The sequence below is a fragment of the Cibotium barometz genome, chromosome 36, assembly GCF_041138505.1.
Source record: "Cibotium barometz isolate CiBa-2024 chromosome 36, ASM4113850v1, whole genome shotgun sequence".
In the NCBI taxonomy this organism is placed as follows: Eukaryota; Viridiplantae; Streptophyta; class Polypodiopsida; order Cyatheales; family Cibotiaceae; genus Cibotium; species Cibotium barometz.
Window position 1 is genome coordinate 48,430,931 of NC_141081.1, and position 20,922 is coordinate 48,451,852.

The window sequence follows — 20,922 nt, forward strand, 5'->3', positions numbered from 1 at the left end:
ATAGAAAGGCAGTCAATTGCCTCTTAATTCCTCTCTTTGCACAAAAATCTGGAATTCTTTTGAGATGTACTCTCCACCGTTATCAGTCCTCAAGCTCTTCAGCTTCTCAACGAAAGCCAAGAATTTCTGGAAAGTAGAAAACACTTCATCCTTATGACGCAAAGGATAAACCCACACCTTCCTTGTGGAATCATCGATGAAAGTTACGAAGTAACTAGCTCCCCCTAGAGACTTCACTGGCATAGGACCACAAACGTCGCTATGAACAAGCTCTAATGGCTGTAATTGCTCTCTATCTGAAGCTTTGTGCACACTGCTCTAGTCTGCTTGCCATAAACACAGTGTTCACAAACTGCAAAATCATCATTAGTTAAGACAGATAAGTAGCCAAAACGAGTGAGTACTTTCATTCCCTTTTGACTCATATGACCAAGCCGTTTATGCCACAACTCAGAAGTCGGCATCTCGGCTACGCTGATATAATCTTCTTTTACACTCGACACAAACATAGAGTACAAGCTTCCGTGTTTCTGACCCTTGAGAATCACAAGGTTTCCTTTCTTGATCACCCAAGAACCATTTCCAAAAATTGTCGAGTAACCCAAGTTATCCAATTGACCAGCAGATATCAAACTTTTTGTAAGCTGGGAACATGTCTGACATCACGAAGCATGAATTCCGTGCCATTACGCATAACCAATTTTATGTCTCCAATACCCAAAAGGTCAAGCTCATATGCATCTCCAAGCTTAACAGTAGAGAACCAATCTGCATGTGGTGGTTGCATCTCAGGCATCGCTGATGACTCGACCACATTAATGTATATACATCCACAATAGTCCAGTGTCTCTGACTGCCGCTGCGGTGGTCTGTCTGCTAGCGTGACTCACAACCAGAAGACCTACAATACCAATACATCAATCTGCTAGGTGCATGCCAATAGTGCAGAGCCGTCGTATGGCTGCACCTCCCCTAGAACCTGGCAAGCACAGTAAACAGTGCAGATCGAAGCGTATCTGATGATATGTGTACCTGGACTGAAGAATGCTCCCGGAGACGATGATGTAGCCGATCCCGCTAATAGATTTGAAGTAGATCTCAAACAGTGCAGATCGAAGCGTATCTGATGATATGTGTACCTGGACTGAAGAATGCTCCCGGAGACAATGATGTAGCCGATCCCGCTAATAGATTTGAAGTAGATCTCAAACATGCACTGAGAAGTTGGGAACAGAGCAGATCTGGAGCCGAACATAGTATGTGCTGTCCTGACAAAAATTTCGAAATAACTCCAAAATGGTGCAGAATTTCACTTAGCCCATGAGACGCAAAAACATGCAGAATGCCGTTTTCCTTCAGCTACCGCGATCAAAATTCCAAAATTTTGCTTTTGTCAGATATTTCCTTAATCAGCACTAAAAACGATTGTACTTGCTCACAGGTTTTCCCTTTCCACGCACCTGCAGACCTCCTGCTATGCACACACCTTCTTCCACAATTGAAGTGGGCAAATAAAGGGCAAACCCTTGTGTAGTAGCTCTCCCGTCGGCGTCGACCTTCGACCTTCCTGCTATGGTAAGCTCCAGATCCGACCTACACCGCTGCTACGCCTGCAACCAGGCTCTGATATCAGTTGTTGGGATCTCCCGGGATGGAGGTGCGTGTGTGTGAGTGCAGGAAGGAGGAGAGGAAGAAGAAGACACACAGTGTCGGTGGAGCTCTCAGTAGTTCAATATGAACCACACTCCTTATTTTATCTATATTACCAAAGAATGATATCCGTTAGTGATGGGTTAGTGAACGGGTTACGGCCACGTGGCCTTTACCCCAACAATTGTTTGCCAGTATGATAGAATGAATGTTTCAATTCCTTCGTTGTCTTGTTCAAATACCCATTTATCTCTTACTGGTCCAATTTGATAAAAGTCTCCTAATATTATGATATCCACACCTCCAAAATGTTCATTGTGATTGTGTTTTATGGATTTTAGTCGATTGTTAGCAAAGTCGACGAACAATATTTTTCCTACCATTGATATCTCATTTATAATGATTAATTTCACTTGACTGTATTTTAGTGTTAGCATTTGCAATGCTTCTCTAGAGAGGCTTGTTAGGTTTCTAGTGTTTATAGGTATGTGTAATGTTGAATGAATAGTTGTGCCTCTGATGTTGTGACTTGCTTTTCCAGTGAATGCCATTTTTAATATCAATGGTTTATCAAAATTGTAATCGATACCTAGTGATTTTTTGTAGAAACGTGCTAATCCTTGTTCTAATCAATGTAGTAGGTAGGTTTTTCCAGTTCCTTCACCTCCACCAGTGATGAATATGTTTAGTCGTTGGACTGGGTTGTAACGTTTTTTGGTCAACATCATCATATAGTTTTCTTTGTTCGTTATTAAGGGACATAACATGTGCATAATATTCTTCTTGTGAAATAATCATTATTGGATTATTTGATAATAGTCTTGTTGTTTGATGTTTTTGAAGTGTATTTCATATCTAAGCCAATGTCATATGATTCACAAGGTTCGTGGTTATTTTTTTTCATTGCGATATTTGATGGAATGTCGATATTTTCAAGATCAAGAATTGTCTCAAAGTAATTGTATTTGGCATGTGTGGAGCTTATTTCGTCTATATAGAATTGATAGGCTTCTAAATAGGTTGAGAATTTCTTGAGCTTTTCATCCTCTTTGCGAAATGGAATATACAACATTAATTTTTCTCTATAGTAGTTGATAGGATCTTTGTCTTTGTTGTAACGCACATATTTTGAAGGGTGTGCGATGGAAGCGGACCTGCGAGGCAAAGAGAGCACGAGAGAGCGAGAGAGAGAGAGAGAGAGACATGGAACACACACAGAATGTGCGGGGAAGAGCACCCCTATCCACACAGCTCTATTCTCTATCAATAATAGCACTATACACTTAGTGTTAGTAAGCTAGTGGGTTAGTGATGTGTTGTGGGCACCGGCCACTGAGGCCATTTACCCAACATTTCTCCCACTACATGGCCAAGGTGGTGGTGGGAGACTATACTATACAAAGTATATGGTCAGTGAAGAAGAGTAGCATCTTCACGCAATGCCCATCAACTATCGACAGTCTTGGAACTGCTCGGATGAGAGACTTTTTGTGAGTGCATCTGTTGTGTTCTCAGTGGTATGTACCTTCACCAAGTCAATACGCTTATCTGCCAGGCAATCTCCTACGAAATGGTAACGCATGTCTATGTGTTTTGTCTTTGCATGAAACATTGGATTCTTTCCCAAGGCAATAGCACTTTGACTATCGCTATGAAGTACTGGCAACTTCTGCTCCAAGCCAAAATCTCTTACTAGACGAGTAAGCCATATAGCTTCCTTGCATGCTTCACTAGCAGCAACATACTCTGCCTCTGTAGTGGAGACTGACGTACAATTCTGAAGAACTTATCTCCAAGAAATAGCAGAACCAGCGAATGTGTAGATCCAACCAGTAGTGGATCACCGATTGTCTACACAGCCTGCATAGTCACTGTCAACGTATCCCACAATGGACAAATCTCCTCGACCATAGCATAACTGTCGATCTGCCATGCCACTCAAGTATCTGAGAATCGACTTGGCAGCATCCCAATGCTTCTTTCCTGGATTCGACATATACCTGCTGACAACTCCCACTGCAAATGCAATGTCCGATCTCATAGCTACCATAGCATACATGAGACTGCCACAAGTTGGCGCATAAGAAATCTTAGCCATCTGTGCTTTCTCCTCATCAGATTTTGGACAATCATCCTTGCTGAGCTTTAAATAGGCAGGCAATGGAGTACTGATTGGCTTCCCCTCTTCTGCATATTGAAACGCTCAAGCAGTTTATGCACGTACTCCTTGTGAGATAGGTGTAACAACCCTTTCTTACGATCTCAAGTAATATGCATACCTAGTATATGATTGGCATCACCCAAATCTTTCATGTCAAACTGACTGCTTAGCTTCTTCTTTAAGTCAGCAATGTCTTTCTATGAATGCCCAGGAATAAGCATGTCATCCGCATACAGGGTAAGCATAATCATTTGTCCATCTCTCGCCTTCTTCACATATAGACATAGATCCCCAGTACTGCGCTTAAATCCTTGGGAATGCATAAATGTATCAAACTTTTGATACCACTGCCTGGGTGCCTGCTTTAGTCCATAAAGACTCTTGCGTAACTTGCACACCAGATGTTCCTTGCCACGTTTAGCATACCCTTCAGGTTGCTCCATATAGATCTCTTCTTCTAGATCTCCATGTAAGAAAGCAGTTTTGACATCCATCTGGACCAATTCCAAATCCTGTGTAGCAACTAATCCAAGCAACATGCGTAGTGTTCTTGGCGAAAAGATTTCCTCGACATCTATACCATATTCCTACTTGAATCCTTTAGCTACCAAACGAGCCTTGTACTTAGGCTTTGAATCACTGAATGCAAACTTAAACTTGTAAACCCATTTGCATGGTAACGCTTTCTTATCCTTCGGCAACGGAACAAGTTCCCAAGTCTCATTCTTCTCAATGCTAGACAACTCACTTTTCATTGCAAGTTCCACTTAGCATGATCCTTAGCTAGCATAGCCTCTTTGTAACCAAGAAGGCTCACCACCATCGGTCAGCAACACAAAATCGACACCAGGAATAAACCGCTCTGGCGGATGTGAGACTCTCTCAGATCTCCTTGGCTGACTGGTGCTAGCTTGCTCATCATTAGCTCTCATGACAGGAGCCTTAACCACTTGCGGAACAAGAGGCTCTTGAGCTGTCTGCTGAGAGGATAGTGGAGGTGAAACATCAAAGAATAATGTAACTTTCCGAAATTCAACCTCGTTCACTGGCTATCTGTGCATCTTAGTCCAATGAAAGACCACATCACTACTACGGATAATGGATCTGCTCTCTGGATCCCACAAACGATAGCCAAATTGACCATCCAATCCATAGCCAATAAATATGCACTTTCTCGACTTGAAATCTAGCTTAGCACAAAGCTCCTTCGGCATATGTGCATAAGCCTCACAGCCAAAAGTCCTGAGCCTGTCATATGACACTTTATGTCCTGACCATAACTCCTCAAGCACTTTAAAGTTCAACGACGCATTCGGAGAACAATTAATGAGATAGACCACTGTGTATAGCACTTCGGCCTAAAATCCTTGTGTCAGATTAGCATGTGAAAGCATTGATAGGATCTTTCCTGAATCGTTCGATTCATTCTTTCAGCAACACCGTTTTGGGCTGGGGTATATGGAGCAGTAAACTCCCGCTTGATTCCCCTGCTTGCACAGAAGTCAACAAACTCATGTGAAACATATTCACCACCGTTGTCTGAACGCGGGCACATCAACTATTCAACCTAGCACTACTCAATTGGCACATGTGTATATACAAATTCACTGAACAAAAACGGGCAGCCCTCCGGCCCCGTGAAGGCAACTAGGGCAAGGAAGCAGGCATCCAAACCTCTGCACTTCCCCTCCCAAGCGCATGTGACGACTCCGATCAAGGCTGTTGGGCATACACCACCGTCGACCTCAATTCTAAGCATATCACCAGCGGTACCAAGAGGCCAGGCACACCTGCTCTGCAACCTCCGTCCAAACGCACTTGTGATGGCTCCTTCACTCGAAGCGTTCCAACCTGGAGCCTGTCTAGCTGGAGGATACCAAAAAATTTTCTTATATGCATCTCCCAAAAAGCCTCCCGCTTTTTTGCTTTATTTGTGTTCTTGATTTTTTTTTTCTTACATGTGGAGGTGTGCTTTTTTTCCTATGTATGCATGCTCTTTTTCTTGGTCTTCCTCTTTTCGGAACTCGGAATTGGAGGGCAGAGGGGTCCCTATGGGAACCAACCCTTATGCCTGGAATCTTTGCTTTTTATAGCTACATGGGAGAGGCCTCCAAGGAAGCCCCATCTTCATCATCATCCACGCCACATGGGCACAGACCTACACAAAAATCAAGCAGTACACCCCATGAGGGAGTACGGAGTACCTCGAAACATGGCACCAGGAAGTACAGCAGCAACAGCCCAGCAGCAGCAGTACGACAGTGTATGGCCACAACAGCCCACGATCGGCAATGAACGGCAACAACACCAGTAGCAGCGCCAGAGCACCACCTCCAAACAGCCACCAAAAGGTGGCACCATAACCACCAGCAGCAAGACGGCGGCCACCAGCGCGAGCACGAGGAAGAAGACCATGCACGGAGCAGCCATAGCCAAGCTTGAAGCTTGAGGTGTCTCTCTCTCTTGAGAGACAACCTAAATGAGCCCATGAACTTTGCTCTATAGTCTTCCCTTTATGCAAAATTCCATGCATGTGGGATTTTTTGCCACATGGCAGTTGTCCACCCCAACATAAAGTTCTCCAAAACATGGCCATTTTGCCCTTCACTGCGTCCATTTTTGGAGACTGTGCCAAAGCCCATAGGTGACCCTTTCAGAAAAACCAAGTTGGTAGGCTTCTTGTACACATATTTGAGCACAATCCACATTCTTGACCCGCCTTCATCCGACCTTCCGATGACCTCCGAAAAAATACCCGAAGGTTGCACCCTGCAAGGGTTGTTCTTCTCCCTTAAGTCCACTTCTCTCCGCACCCAACTTTGAGCTCTTGCCATGCTCTGCTCCCGCCCTCTTCCGCGACATCTTCTTCTCCTGAGCCTCGCCGGACACAGACAACCTTCTCAGTCAGCAGGGCAGCTCGGAGCCTCGAGCTTGGCTCTGTTGATAGACCAGTTCTCTAGGTGCTTCCTTCCCCTATATCGACCATTCCACGGGGGTTGAGTAGCCTCGGAGACCAGACTCACGACTTCTTGCCGGTATTTGATGCCAGGGGCTCAACCCCAGCATCGTCAGGCGATGCTGAGGTGCGAGTGCATGTGGTGTGCAGTTCTTCCAGATCTCTCCTAGCACTTCACTCCGCGGTGGCATTCTCCTTCCCACTATGTGGTGGGCCCATGGGGGAGTGGACACCAGAGAGTGCAGAGGTCTTTGTGAGAGACCAGGTGATTGAGTTTTCCCATCACATTGGTAGCCTTGAGGTTTCAGCAGATAGGCTTGCATTGTTTTGGAAGCTGGCCAAATACATGGTGATTCCCCCATTAGAAGGGGAGGATGAGATGCATTCATTTGACGACAGATGCTGGAGCCTGGGACTATGCCTATGTATGTATATGTTCATGAGGATGGATTGCCCGAGATGGCATGTGTCGCAGTGGTGAAGGTGGGCTGGGCATTCTTCTGCCAAGCCCTATGTGATCATTGGGCTCCCTTGAGGGGGAGAGCTGACACAGATTACTCCCTGTCGAAGCTCCCTTCGAAGGTGGCTCGTATTGCCGTAGACACGGCGCCTTCCTCTTACTCAGTTTCCCCATGAGAGCAGTCTCAAGGGATGTGAAGGTCATGGGAGGCCCCCAGTACAGTCGTTACAGGGGTAGACTAAGATAGGAGTTACAAACTGCTTTGGTGGGTGGACACATAGATGTGCTTATGCTTCAGGAGCACCACCTTAGTGAGAGCAGGACTAGACGGTGTGGATGGTTGCTCAGAGGACAGAGTGATGTATTTTGGTCAGCAGGCTTTGGCACAGCTTGTGCCCAGGGCAGTGTAAGTATTGCTATTGCGAAGTCTTGTCGCCCTCTGATTGTTGACAGAGGTATCATAGTGCTGGGGAGAGCACAGTGGGTTACTTTGCACATTGGAGAGGACAGAGTGGGCTTTCTTAATGTTTATGCGTCGAATGCGGCTAGTGGCCGAGCAGAGTTCTAGACATTGATTGACGCCTCCCTTCCCGTGACCCCCCATTGGTGCGTGGGGGGAGACTTCAATATGTTAAGAGGATGTTGGATATAGACAGGGCGGCAGCTCTACTACAATTCAGGGAGAGGAGTTGGCTGCATGGGAGCGCCTTTGTTTTGGCCTGAGATTGTCAGAAGCTTGGCATGTGGATGAGATTGCACATGTGCCTGGTAGCCTAGCATTTTCTAAATCAAACATGAGGGTTGGGGGAGCCAACCTCTCCCGTCTCGACCGATGGTATGTGGATGAGTGGGTGAGTAGGAGAGGGGAGACGGTTGGGATCTTGCCGGGCACCACCTTCTCGGACCATGCCCCAGTGATCTTACAGCTGGATGACCCAGGACAGGAGAGAGGTACCCAGAGTGTCCAGATTCCCGAGCGCCTGATTGAGGATGATGGCATGAAGGAGAAGGTGGATCTGAAGCCGACTACAGTGGACGCCCGGAGAGGTGGCGAGAGCAGTGCGGCAAGAGGGCTACAGGAGGTCAGCACGGTCTTCAGAGAGGAGGCTCGGGTGAGATTGGCCCAGTTGAGGGAGGATGAGAGGGCACAGAGGAGGAGTCCGGCCTCTCTTCAATAGGAGACCCACCTCGGGAGCATTTGGATAGAGACGCAGCTGACTCAGGTGAGGCAGGAGCTACGAGTGACAGAGGACCGTTGGCATGAGTTCAGCTACCACAAACATGCTTCTTGAAAACGGCCTCTGGTAGAAACCAAAGTGCGGTAGACTAGCAGTCACCCTTCCACTTGTAGTCCAGATATAAAAACAAAAGTGATTGGAGCTAGAGTGCCCCAAATCTGAAAAGAGAACGACACCTGTTGGCCCCAAAGCTTGGCGCCCCTTTTGGTATTTCTTTATTCAATTTCAAAAAGATGTAAAGCTGAGTACAACAACACCAGCCAGGAGAGTACACCTGTATGTCCAATCTGGCAGCCCACAATACCTCTTAGCACAGAGGATACACACACAGATCTGTGTCCCACAAAAGCAACACTCTGTGTTCCCCTCTGATCAGCCAAGACTATTCAGCAGGGCAGCCTTGAGCACACATCTGGCATATCCCATGTACATGGTTCCACAACTCAGCACATACATACATGGTTCCACAACTCAGCACATACATTCACTGTCCAATCTCTGTGTCCACCCTTTCAATCTGCCATACCCCTCCTCTCACAAGGGGCCAGATAGCACAACTCTGCAGCAGACATAAGCCAATGGAAAGAAAGATAGATGGACAAGTTCAGAGCTTACCAAATCAGCTCGTGGTTCTGCACTCGCAAAGCAGTTTGTACCAGTCTATACTTGACAAAGACTGTTTGTACTCTTTCCCCTACAACCACCTGACTATTTGCACCAGCCAAGCTCTGGAAAAGCTCTGCCTGCAAACAACTGGAGATACACTGCCTGCTATTGCTCAGAACTGAACAGATCTGGAACCGACTGTACCTGTCCGTACAGGTCAGTAGTTCACCATTGTACCTGTCCGTACAGCTATACATGCAGGTTCCTTCACCTGTATAAGCCTGTGCGCAGCCTGAGTTCAGCGCCGCCTGTACCTGTTCTGTCCAGCGCCGCCAGCACTTGTCCTCTCCAGCGCCGCCAGCACCTGCCCTGTCCATACAACTGTCCGTACAACTGTACCAGCAGCAGTTCTGTACCCGTCTTCAGCTACTGTTAGTGCAGCCTGTACCTGCAGCAAAACCTACAGCAGCAGTTCTGTACGAGCAAATTCCACCTGGACTGTACGGCCTGCACACGTGGACTGTACGGCCAGCTTTGCACAGAAAACAGCAGCAAAAACCACAACCAACAGTCGACCAGCTTCTTTTCTCCTTCTCCACGCTTGAGCTTACACGACTCCCCAAAAGCTAGAGAGAGAGAGAAGTGAGAGAGGCATGCAACTCCAAAAGTGGAGTGGCCACTCTATGTCCTAGGGCCCCAACTTTAATAAACATTACAATTCCCTAGGGGCCACTAAGGCCTAGGGGCAACCATACATAAAACATTAAAATATTAATGTTCTAGTTCCCCCCTTCACACCTGGAGATGTCCATACATCATTCTCTCTGTCCGGGCACCCCAAATGTGAATCATTTAATATTTTTGCTCAACAACCACCATGCCTACACTTGTGCTGTTCCATTTTCACAGGGTCATGACATACCCCCCTCTTGAAAAATGGCAAGCGTCCTCGATTGCATTCTGGTGATACAGCAAAATATCCAAAGTGAAATATACAATATGGCAAGATCAGCGTCCCAATCTCTCTAAGCCATGCTCATGTATCAACATTCACTGCAAATCAATGGCGTAGTAGTAGTCCAAGTTGTATACCACTGTGAACCATACATAACCACAATATCCAATGTGACTAGTACACATATATCATAGAAGTCCCATAAACAAATGTACTGTCAGCCATCAGTACCTTCGGGTGAGATAAAAACTGCACCAAGCGACCTCTAGATGTCATCTGAGCCTGTCTGTATCAAGGGAGTGGAGGTGCTACCCCCCTCTTGAGCATCAGGCAATGCTCCAGACCCATGCTCTGCTGAACCTGAATGAGCCACAACAAGAGTCGGCTCTAACTCAAAGGCATCGAGATAAAGCTGCAAAACCTGAGGTGAATCTGTTAAGTCACCTTCCTCCATCCACTTCGCATCCATCGGTGAATAGTTCTTGAACTTCACAAGATAGCGACGGGAAACTTTACCTCGTACCTTTCTTTCCTTATGTGCCAGTATCTGCTCTGGAATAAGAACCTCATCAAGTTCCTCAACTTCCGACTGAGCCTCATCTGATACATCCTCAGGCACATCCCCACGGAAAAGTCTAAGGAGACTCACGTGAAAAGCATTGTGAATCCTCCAGTGATCTGGTAGCTTCAAACGATAGGCTACCTCACCAATCTTTTCCAATACCTGAAAAGGCCCATAATAACGCATGCTCAACTTAGGGAATAAGCGCTCTTTACCCTTCATCTTCTTGAGTCTAGCCTTTTCAAATCGCAAAAGAACCCAATCACCCAATGCAAACTCTAAAGCACGTCTGTGACGGTCTGCGGCTTTCTTTTGCTTCTGCTGAGTTTTCTGGAGTGCCAACTTAACTCTCCGATAAGCTTCATCCATATTTTCCACATACTGATCAGCCTCAAAGATCTTATCCTTTGCATGCAAAATGGGTGGTACCTTCTTCCCTCCTTCCACAATCTCAAAAGGTGCCTTGCCCGTCGAGATATGGACAGTGATGTTATATGCAAACTCCACCAAAGGAAGATATTTTTCCCATTGTTGCTTGTGCTCTGACACATAACACTTGAGAAGATCCAACACTGTAGAGTTAGCCTCTTCTGACTGACCATCTGTTTGTGAATGAAATGACGATGAAAACTTGAGAGTTGTACCCATGTTATCAAACAACCCTCTCCAGAACAAACTCGTCATCCGTGGATCACGGTCACTAATGATAGACGTAGGCAAGCCATGATACTTGAAGATGTTCGCCATGAACAACTTCACCATATGATCCACTTTGATCGTCTTACGCACGGGAATGAAATGAGCCTGCTTACTGAACCTGCATATGATAGTCCAAATGCCATCATTGCCCGTTTGTGTCCGTGGAAGATCAAATATAAAATCCATGGCAATGCTCTCCCAAGGTCTATCTAGAATAGGTAAAGGCTGTAATAACCCTGGTGTCTTTTGACGGTCAAACTTTACCTTCTGACATACGATGCATTGTCTTACAAAAGCATCAACATCTCTTCTCAAGGTTGGCCAATAAAAGAAAGTCTCCACTGCTTTCACCGTGGCGTCAATACCTCTATGACCTGCATACGGTGGAGCATGACTTTCAATCATAACCTTGAGTCGCAATGGCCTGGTAGCACACAGTCGGCCATGCATCAATAAAAATCCATCTCTGAGAGTGTAGTGCTCACGCCGCTGACCCTCAGACATCTGATCATACACCCTGCCAAAGTCCTTATCATGGGCATACTGCTCTTTCATTTCATCAAGCTCGTAATGATAAGCAAGTGAAACTGCAGAGACCTGTGGCTTGCGTGACAAAGCATCTGCCACAACATTCTTTTTGCCTTCCACATGCACAATCTGGAAGTGAAACATAGACAAAAAGTTTGCCCAACGCATATGCTTCTCTGAAAGCTTAGTTTGCGTGAGGAAATAACGCAAGGTTTAATGATCTGTCTGCACAGTGAAATCAGCCCCAAGCAAATAATGTTTCCATGTAGAAAAAGCATGAATTACAGCCAACATCTCTTTCTCATAAACCTCTAAATGCTTCTCGGCATCTTGTAATATTCTACTCTCATAGGCTATCACATGTCCCTCCTGCATGAGAACTGCCCCAATGCTACTTCCACATGCATCACACTGGACAACAAAAGCCTTTCAGAGGTCTGGCAATACCAATACTGGATCCGAAGTAAGCTTTTCTTTAAGCTTTTTGAAGGCTGTAATTTGCCGATCAGCCCATCTAAACGGAGTTGCCTTCTTTGTTAAGGCATGAAGGGGCGAAGCAATTTCGGCAAAGTACCGTATGTACCGCCTGTTTTAAGAATTGCTTCCACCTTCGCTGGATCCATACGGACTCCATGCTTAGACACAATATGCCCCAAGAAGTGTATCTCTTGCAAGAAAAATTCACTCTTCTTGCCATTAATAACCAGCCTATGGTTCCTGAGTTCTGCAAACACAATGGCCAAATGCCTTCTATGCTCTTCCTCAGTTTGTGAATGCACAATCATATCATCAAAGAATGTGCCCACAAACGCTTTATGAGGCTTGAAAATCCTGTCCATCATTCTGTTAAATGTGGCAGGTGCATTTGTCAAACCAAAGGGCATAACCAAGAACTCATACAACCCAAACGTGGTTCAAAATGCTGTCTTATGCACATCCTCGGGTCTAATACGTATCTGATGATACCCGCTTTTCAAGTCAATGCGACTAAAGACTGTGGAGCCCTGTAAGCGGTCCAAAATGTCATCGATCCTCGGTATGGGGAATCGATTCTTGATGGTATTCTTGTTCAGCGCCCTGTAGTCAATACACATGCGCCAAGAACCATCCTTCTTTTGCACTAAGAGTACAGGCGAGCAAAAGGGTGATGAGCTAGGCTGTATCAACCCTTTATTCAACAGCTCTTGTACCTGACTCATAATTTCTTCTTGTTGGGCTGCACTAACACGGTACGGCGGTCTATTTGGTGGAGTACTACCAAAAATGAGATCAATGGCATGATCTTCTGGCCTCTCCGGAGGAAGTTCCCCTAGCAATGACTCGGAAAAACAATCTTGGAAACCACATAAGAAATCAGTCCTCTCCTTATCTAACATAGACAAATTAGACTTAGACTCATCATCTTGTGCATCCTTTACATAAATCAAGTACGCGGAAGGATGCTTTTTCATTACTGATGAAATTGCCGAAGCTGATACAATAGGAACAGATTCCCCTTTAAGTTTTACATCCAATACATGTTCTTTCCCTCTATGAGTCAAAGTGATCTTCCTATTGTATGTATCCACCACCGCATGTACTCTGTGGCACCATGGCATACCCAACAAAACATCATAGCCATCCAGAGGAATGATGAAAAACTCTTCGCTGTCCACATAACCCCGCAAATGAAGCCTGAGCTTCCCAATGATAGGAGTAACAGGTTCTGCATACCCTGGACAAGCCATGTTAGCCTCATATAACGGCCCCATCTCCTCTGCACGAATCCCCAATCGGCCAGCCAAATCCGGTGAGATAAAGTTGGCTCTAGTACCTGTGTCAAAGAATATCAAGGCATTCTGATCTCTCACTTTGCCCCATGCCCTGCACAACTCTGTCTCTTCACCACTCGGCTGTTCCCCAACAAGATCAGGAACTAACCCTGCAGAAGGTTTTGGTTTCTTTGACTTGGGCTCTCCTTTATTGTCAGAGTCCTTTTGGGACTTTCTCTTGGGACAATTAAATGACATATGTCCCTCTTCAGTACAGTAAAAACATTTTCGAGCATCTCTTAAAGCCTGTCTTTCCTCAGAAGTTCTCTTGGGCATTGGCAACTTCTTATATCGCGTCTCTGAAGACCCTTTAGCATCACGAGAAGCATGCCCAGATTTTTCAGCTTTCTTGCTCGAGTTCTTACTGCCTTTAAACCCAGATGAACCTCCAGTGAGTAACGCATTAGCTGTCATAGCATTCTCTATCATCTGTGACATGTTCGTTACTCGAGTCTTGATACAATAATCACGCACCTCTTTGGACAGCCCACAACAATACTTCTCTACCTGCTCAGACAAAGGCACTGCACGGTAAGAAGTCACTGGGAGTAAAGCTTCCCAAAACTTCTTATTATAATCTTCCAAATTTTCACATTTTGAAGCATCCAACTTGTGCCATGCAGTCATTACATCCACCTCAAACGTAGATGTGAGCCATACGGAAGAGAAAACCTGTTTAAATTGTACCCAAGTAGTGGGTGCTATGCCCTGCAGAAGAAGAGTAGACCACCACTGCAAAGCATTGCCTTTGAGAAAAGTGGCAGCTTTCCTCACTTTAGAGGACTCTGTGTAATTTCCACCAGAAAAAGCAGCATCAAACTGCTGTAAAAAGGTAAGTGCTTTTAATTTATCTTTGGCTCCACTGAATGTATCAAACTTCACAGCAGCTCCCCCTTCCTTATAATCTTTCGCCTTACCCATAGGCGTTAGATTATCATATGGAATTGGCTTCGCAAGATTGCTGCCCCCAACATTCATGCCCATCATAGGGTCAACATTACCCAGACCCACACCTGGCATGCCATACATTCCAGCCATGTTTCCAAACATTCCGTTATGCATACCGGGCTGCATGCCACTATACATATTTGCTTGCATTCCAGGTTGCATGCTCCCAAACATATTGCCTTGCATTCCGGACTGCATACCACCATACATATTCCCCTGCATACCAGGCTGAAAATTAGAAAACAAAAGTGATTGGAGCTAGAGTGCCCCAAATCTGAAAAGAGAACGACACCTGTTGGCCCCAAAGCTTGGAGCCCCTTTCGGTATTTCTTTATTCAATTTCAAAAAGATGTAAAGCTGAGTACAACAAGACCAGCCAGGAGAGTACACCTGTATGTCCAATCTGGCAGCCCACAATACCTCTTGGGTATACACACATAGATCTGTGTCCCACAAAAGCAACACTCTGTGTTCCCCTCTGATCAGCCAAGACTATTCAGTAGGGCAGCCTTGAGTACACATCTGGCATATCCCATGTACATGGTTCCACAACTCAGCACATACATACATTCACTGTCCAATCTCTGTGTCCACCCTTTCAATCTGCCATACCCCTCCTCTCACAAGGGACCAGATAGCACAACTCTGCAGCAGACATAAGCCAATGGAAAGAAAGATAGATGGACAAGTTCAGAGCTTACCAAATCAGCTCGTGGTTCTGCACTCGCGAAGCAGTTCGTACCAGTCTGTACTTGACAAAGACTATCTGTACTCTTTCCCCTGCAACCACCTGACTGTTTACACCAACCAAGCTCTGGAAAAGCTCTGCCTGCAACTGGAGATACACTGCCTGCTATTGCTCAGAACTGAACAGATCTGGAACCTGAATGGGAGAATGAATTAGGGTTTGAGTTTCATGTGGGAGACATACACAGAGAGAAGGGAGAGAGAGAGAGAGTTGTGGGGATAAGTCAACTCATAAGATGTGAGTGTGTGACTCCCCTATCACACATGTATATTGCACTAGTACACATAGTGCACTTAGTACATTAAAAGTACTAAGTGTACTATGTACTATAACTTATGGGCTTGTACACACTATAAGGGTGGGCATAATGAATGGGAGAATGAATTAGGGTTTGAGTTTCATGTGGGAGACATACACAGAGAGAAGGGAGAGAGAGAGAGAGTTGTGGGGATAAGTCAACTCATAAGATGTGAGTGTGTGACTCCCCTATCACACATGTATATTGCACTAGTAAACATAGTGCACTTAGTACATTAAAAGTACTAAGTGTACTATGTACTATAACTTATGGGCTTGTACACACTATAAGGGTGGGCATAATGCCTTTACCCCAACAACCTCCCACTTAAAGGCAAAGTGCCCTTAAGTAAAGAAAAAGAAAAATCAGCATGTACATGATAATATACAAGGCCATATCAAGGCTGAAACTGGCCTCATCCAATGCCCATCAAGTGTCTGCAATGAGCAAACGGCTCCGGAGGCAAACTCTTTGTCAACAGATCAGCCGGGTTGTCATCCGTGTGAATCTTAACAAGCTGAATTTGTTTGTTCTCTATCACCTCTCTGATGAAGTGATACTTCACATCCACATGCTTCGTCTTTGCATGAAAGACAGGGTTCTTTGCCAACTGGATGGCACTCTGACTGTCACAATGCAACAATGGAATATCCCCTGTATAACCCAAATCAACCACTAACCGAGATAGCCATAATGCCTCCTTGCAAGCCTTTGTGGCTGCAATATACTCGGCCTCTGTAGTAGATAAGGCAGTGCACTTCTGCATCCTGGATATCCATGACACAGCACCTCCTGTGAATGTAAACACATAACCGGTAGTAGACTTCCGGTTATCTGGATGACCGGCATAATCCGAATCCGTGTAACCATGCACTAATGCATCCTGTTTGCCAAAACATATGCACATATCCTGTGTGCCCTTCAGGTATCTCATGACACCTTTCACTGCTTCCCAATGCTTCTTGCCAGGTTTGGCCATGTATCTAGAAACCACTCCCACTGCAAATGCAATGTCCGGCCTAGTAGCAACCATGGCATACATGAGACTGCCACAAGCTGAAGCATACGGAATCTTGGCCATATCAGCCCTGTCTCTATCCGACTGTGGGCTGTCCATAGCACTGAGTTTCACATATGGAGGCAAAGGAGTACTAGTCTTCTTCCCCCCGTCCATATTGAACCTCTGCAAAACTTTGCCAATGTATTCCTTCTGAGACAAATACAACACATGCTGATTTCTATCCCGAAGTATCCGCATACCCAAGATGTGATTTGCATCACCCAAATCCTTCATATCAAAGGTTTCATGCAGCCTCTGCTTCAAGGTATCCATCTCCTTACGAGATTTCCCGGCAATCAACATATCATCAACATACAAGATAAGGATCAATCTTGGTGTACAAGCAGTGATCTATGTCACTTCTCCTGAATTTCTGAGATTTCATGAATGTATCAAATTTATGATACCATTCCCTTGGTGCCTGTTTGAGCCCATAAAGACTCTTTTTCAGCTTGCATACAAGCTTCTCCTTTCCACTTACTGCATAACCCTCTGGCTGCTGCATATATATCTCCTCATGGAGATCACCGTGAAGAAAAGCAGTCTTCACATCCATCTGAATCAAGTCCAGATCATCATGTGCAACCAAAGCTAACACAACTCTAAGTGTGGTCATTTTGACCACTGGAGAGAAGATCTCCTCAAAGTCCACACCATATTCCTGCTTGAAGCCCTTAGCCACTAACCTGGCTTTGTATCTTGGCTTTGCATCTGGTGCAACTTTGAGCCTGTAAACCCACTTGCATGGCAAAACCTTCTTGCCTGCAGGTAAATGCACCAACTTCCAAGTTCCATTTTTGTGCAGAGAATCCATCTCTAACTTCATGGCACGCTCCCAAAGAGCCTTGTCTGCCCTCTGTAAAGCCTCCTTGTAACATGAGGGCTCCCCATAGTCAGTAAGCATCAAGTAGTCAACCCCTGGAACAAACCTGTCAAGGGCTCTGGAGGGTCTTGTGGACCTCCGTACCCAATGACCATCATTTGCAGGTTGCTGTCCAGCCTGCATATCACCCATTGGTGGCTCCTGTTCCATGCCATAAGGCTGAAAAATCATGCCCAGTATTTCCTCTAACTGTGGCATATCCATAGGGATATTTTCTGCCATCTCTGGCTGTCCATTTGGACCATTTTCAGCACCATTTAAGGGCTGGTCTTGCTGCTGTAATGGCTGATTTACAGCCCTTGGTTGTTGTCCATGATGTCCATCATCATCAAAGATGACTCTGCCAGGCTCCTGTTGCCTTGCAGGCTCCTTATACATGCATGTTTCATCAAAAATGACAGCTTCCCTGTCCATACTTCTTCTGGCACTTTCCCACCAAGCCTCGTGTTAGGTGACCTGTTTATAAGGTGAACGGCTGTCATAACAGCTTCAACCCAAAAACCATGAGGTAATGCAGCATGTGACAACATAGAACGGACCTTCTCCAAAATGGTCCTGTTCATCCTTTCTGCTGTCCCGTTTTGTGGAGGATCATAGGGAGTAGAGAGCTCCCTCTTGATGCCTTTAGCATCACAAAAGTCCTGAAACTGTTTGGACATATACTCTCCACCATTGTCGGAACGCAAAGCCTTCAGTGTTTTGCCTGTTTGATTCTCAACATGAGCAACAAACTTCTGAAACACTGAGAATGTATCACTCTTCAAACGAAGAGGATAGACCCACACCTTGCGTGTGGCATCATCAATAAAAGACACAAAGTATTTTGCCCCTCCCAAAGAAAGCTGAGGCATCTCACATACATCTGTATGCACAAGCTCTAACTGAGCATCTTTCTGTCCAAGAGCTTTCTTGTGGGGGCACTGTAGTTGCCTACCATATATATAATGCTCACAAAACTGAAAACTTGAAAACTTTAGAGAAGGCAAGTAACCCAAACGAGACAATTGCTCCATTCCTTTGACACTCATGTGTCCCAACCGGCTATGCTACATAGAGATTTCCGACAGCTCGGTTGCATTTACATTAGCATGGTGACAAACACCTGCATGCATAAAGTAAAGAGTGTCCACCTTAGAGCCTCTGGCAACAACCAGTGAGCCCTTACTAATCTTCCACTTTCCACAACCAAATGTGGTAACATAATCAGCATCATCAAGCTGTCCAGTAGAAAGCAAATTCTTCTTGATCTCAGGCACATGCCTGACATCATGGAGCATAAGCTGTGAGCCATCTGAAAACACAAGCCTCACATCACCTCTGCCAAGAATCTTGCATGCATGGTTATCACCCAAATAAACCACTCCTTCATTGCCAGCAGTATACCTGACAAACAAGTCTCTGCAACCTGTGACATGAAAGGAGGCACCTGAATCAATGATCCATGAGTGCATACCATGACCACCTGTAAGAAGTGAATGGGCATCAAGTGAAGATGTAAATAGGACCTCATCCTCACTGCCACCTGCATGTGACACATTGATTTCTTCAATCTTGACTCCACTTTTGCCCTTTGGCTTTACAACTTTGGCTTCATCTTTCTCTTTGTCTTTGCCTTTTCCCTTTTCCTTTTGATCATTTTTCCATTTGTAGCATTGCTTTTTAATGTGTCCCTTCTTGCCACAATAATGGCATTCCAAATCCTTTTTGGAGCGAGACTTGCTCCTTCCCCGTTCTTGGCTTTTTCCCCTTTGTTGGGATCTCCCACGTGCATTCATTGCATTGGACTTTCCAACAGAGTTGTTTTTCCTGTTCATCTCTTCTTGAAGAAGAGCACCCTCAACATCTGCATATGACAGCATAGCATGCGAATTGCTAGTGGCTGTCCTGAATGTGTCCCAACTCTCTGGCAAAGTGCATAACAGAAAGGTGGCTTTGAACTCATCGTCCATTGCCAACTTTTGATTTATAACTTGGCTGACAATACCATTAAACTCATTTAGATGGGCTGCCATAGACGCCCCTTCCTTCATTTGAAGACCTATGAGTTTCTTCAACCAATACACTTTGCTTGAGGCACTTTGCTGAGCATACAAGTCCTGCAATCTCTGCCACATTCCCCAAGCTGTCTTCTCTTCACGAATGCTGAAAAGTAAAGAGTCTGACACAGACAACATGATAGTAGATCTTGCCAGCTCATCCATATCATCCCACTCTTCAGCAGTAAGAGAAGCGGGCATTACACCCCTTTCTTTGATAGGCTTGTGCTGCTTTTTCTGGAGCAACACATTATAGCACTGGGTTTGCCAAATGTCATAGTTATGTGAGCCTTCAAGCTTTTTGATGTGAAGCAATGAAGAGCTCTCACCTGTGGTTGCCATAGCAATATGCAACCTTTGTCAATGCCTGACTCCCTGCAAGATGTGCAAACACTGCACCAAAGGCACACAAAGTGCTCACAGTTGTTCTCCCAAAGTTTATCTCCCACTGCGGAAGCACGAATGCAACTCTACTCCCACTGTATGTGATGAAATCACCAAAATCTGGTTGCTGCAGATTTAGGACAGCACCTTAAATGTGCTCTGTTCCCCTTCCAAAGTACTGTACAACAGTACTAAGTGCTCACCAATGATGTACCAAACCTGTACCGGCAAGTACAGCAGCTGAAAATGAGCCTTTTCCTCACTCAAATCAATGTGCAGCCATGCCAAAACTTGTACAAAGCTGTACCAAATCTGTACCAGCAAGTACAACAACAATCTCCTGGCTGTCCAAATGAGTGAAAATCAGACTTTTACAGTCCCGAACACTGCATACAACAGTCCCGAACAGAAATTGGGCAAAAGCCCCTTGACTGCAAGCTGATTTCTGAGGATTCAAGGCATAAAAGTCTTGCCTGCTGCTTTGCCAAGCTCAACAAGCATAAAATCTTGAAAAGCCCCTTGATTTAAGATCAATTTATGATCATACATGGTACATTAACGCACATGAAGGCATCCAGAGTCTTCACAGTGCTTCCCCCCGGCCACATAAACATCCAGTACATAAAAGCCCCTTGATTTACAGGCACATTGAGTGCTTGTCAGGCATCAACACATTGCCCAAAGCATCAAATGCGAGTGCCTGCATGCAAATCAATCCAATCGGCACAAAAGCCCCTTGATTTGCACTGCAATTTGCTGCAAATTTTGCAAATCAATACAATCGGCACAAAAGCCCCTTGATTTGCACTGCAATTTGCTGCAATTTTGCCCAAATGTGCGATTTCTCACATCATACAGCATGTATGAGTGCTTAATTGCACAATTACATCAAAAGCCCCAAATTTCGACATTCAATTTCCTGCAAATTGATCCTGATTG

General features: G+C 45.3%; 1 long non-coding RNA gene across 1 annotated transcript in view; it reads right to left on the bottom strand.

Annotated features, from left to right (window-relative positions):
* LOC147617988 (uncharacterized) overlaps window positions 1–20,922 on the bottom strand; it is a 27,292-nt gene continuing 6,370 nt past the window's right edge. The window contains exon 3 of the long non-coding RNA XR_015262286.1: window positions 1–1,610. This is a non-coding gene — a long non-coding RNA (uncharacterized LOC147617988). The remainder of the gene's footprint in view (window positions 1,611–20,922) is intronic.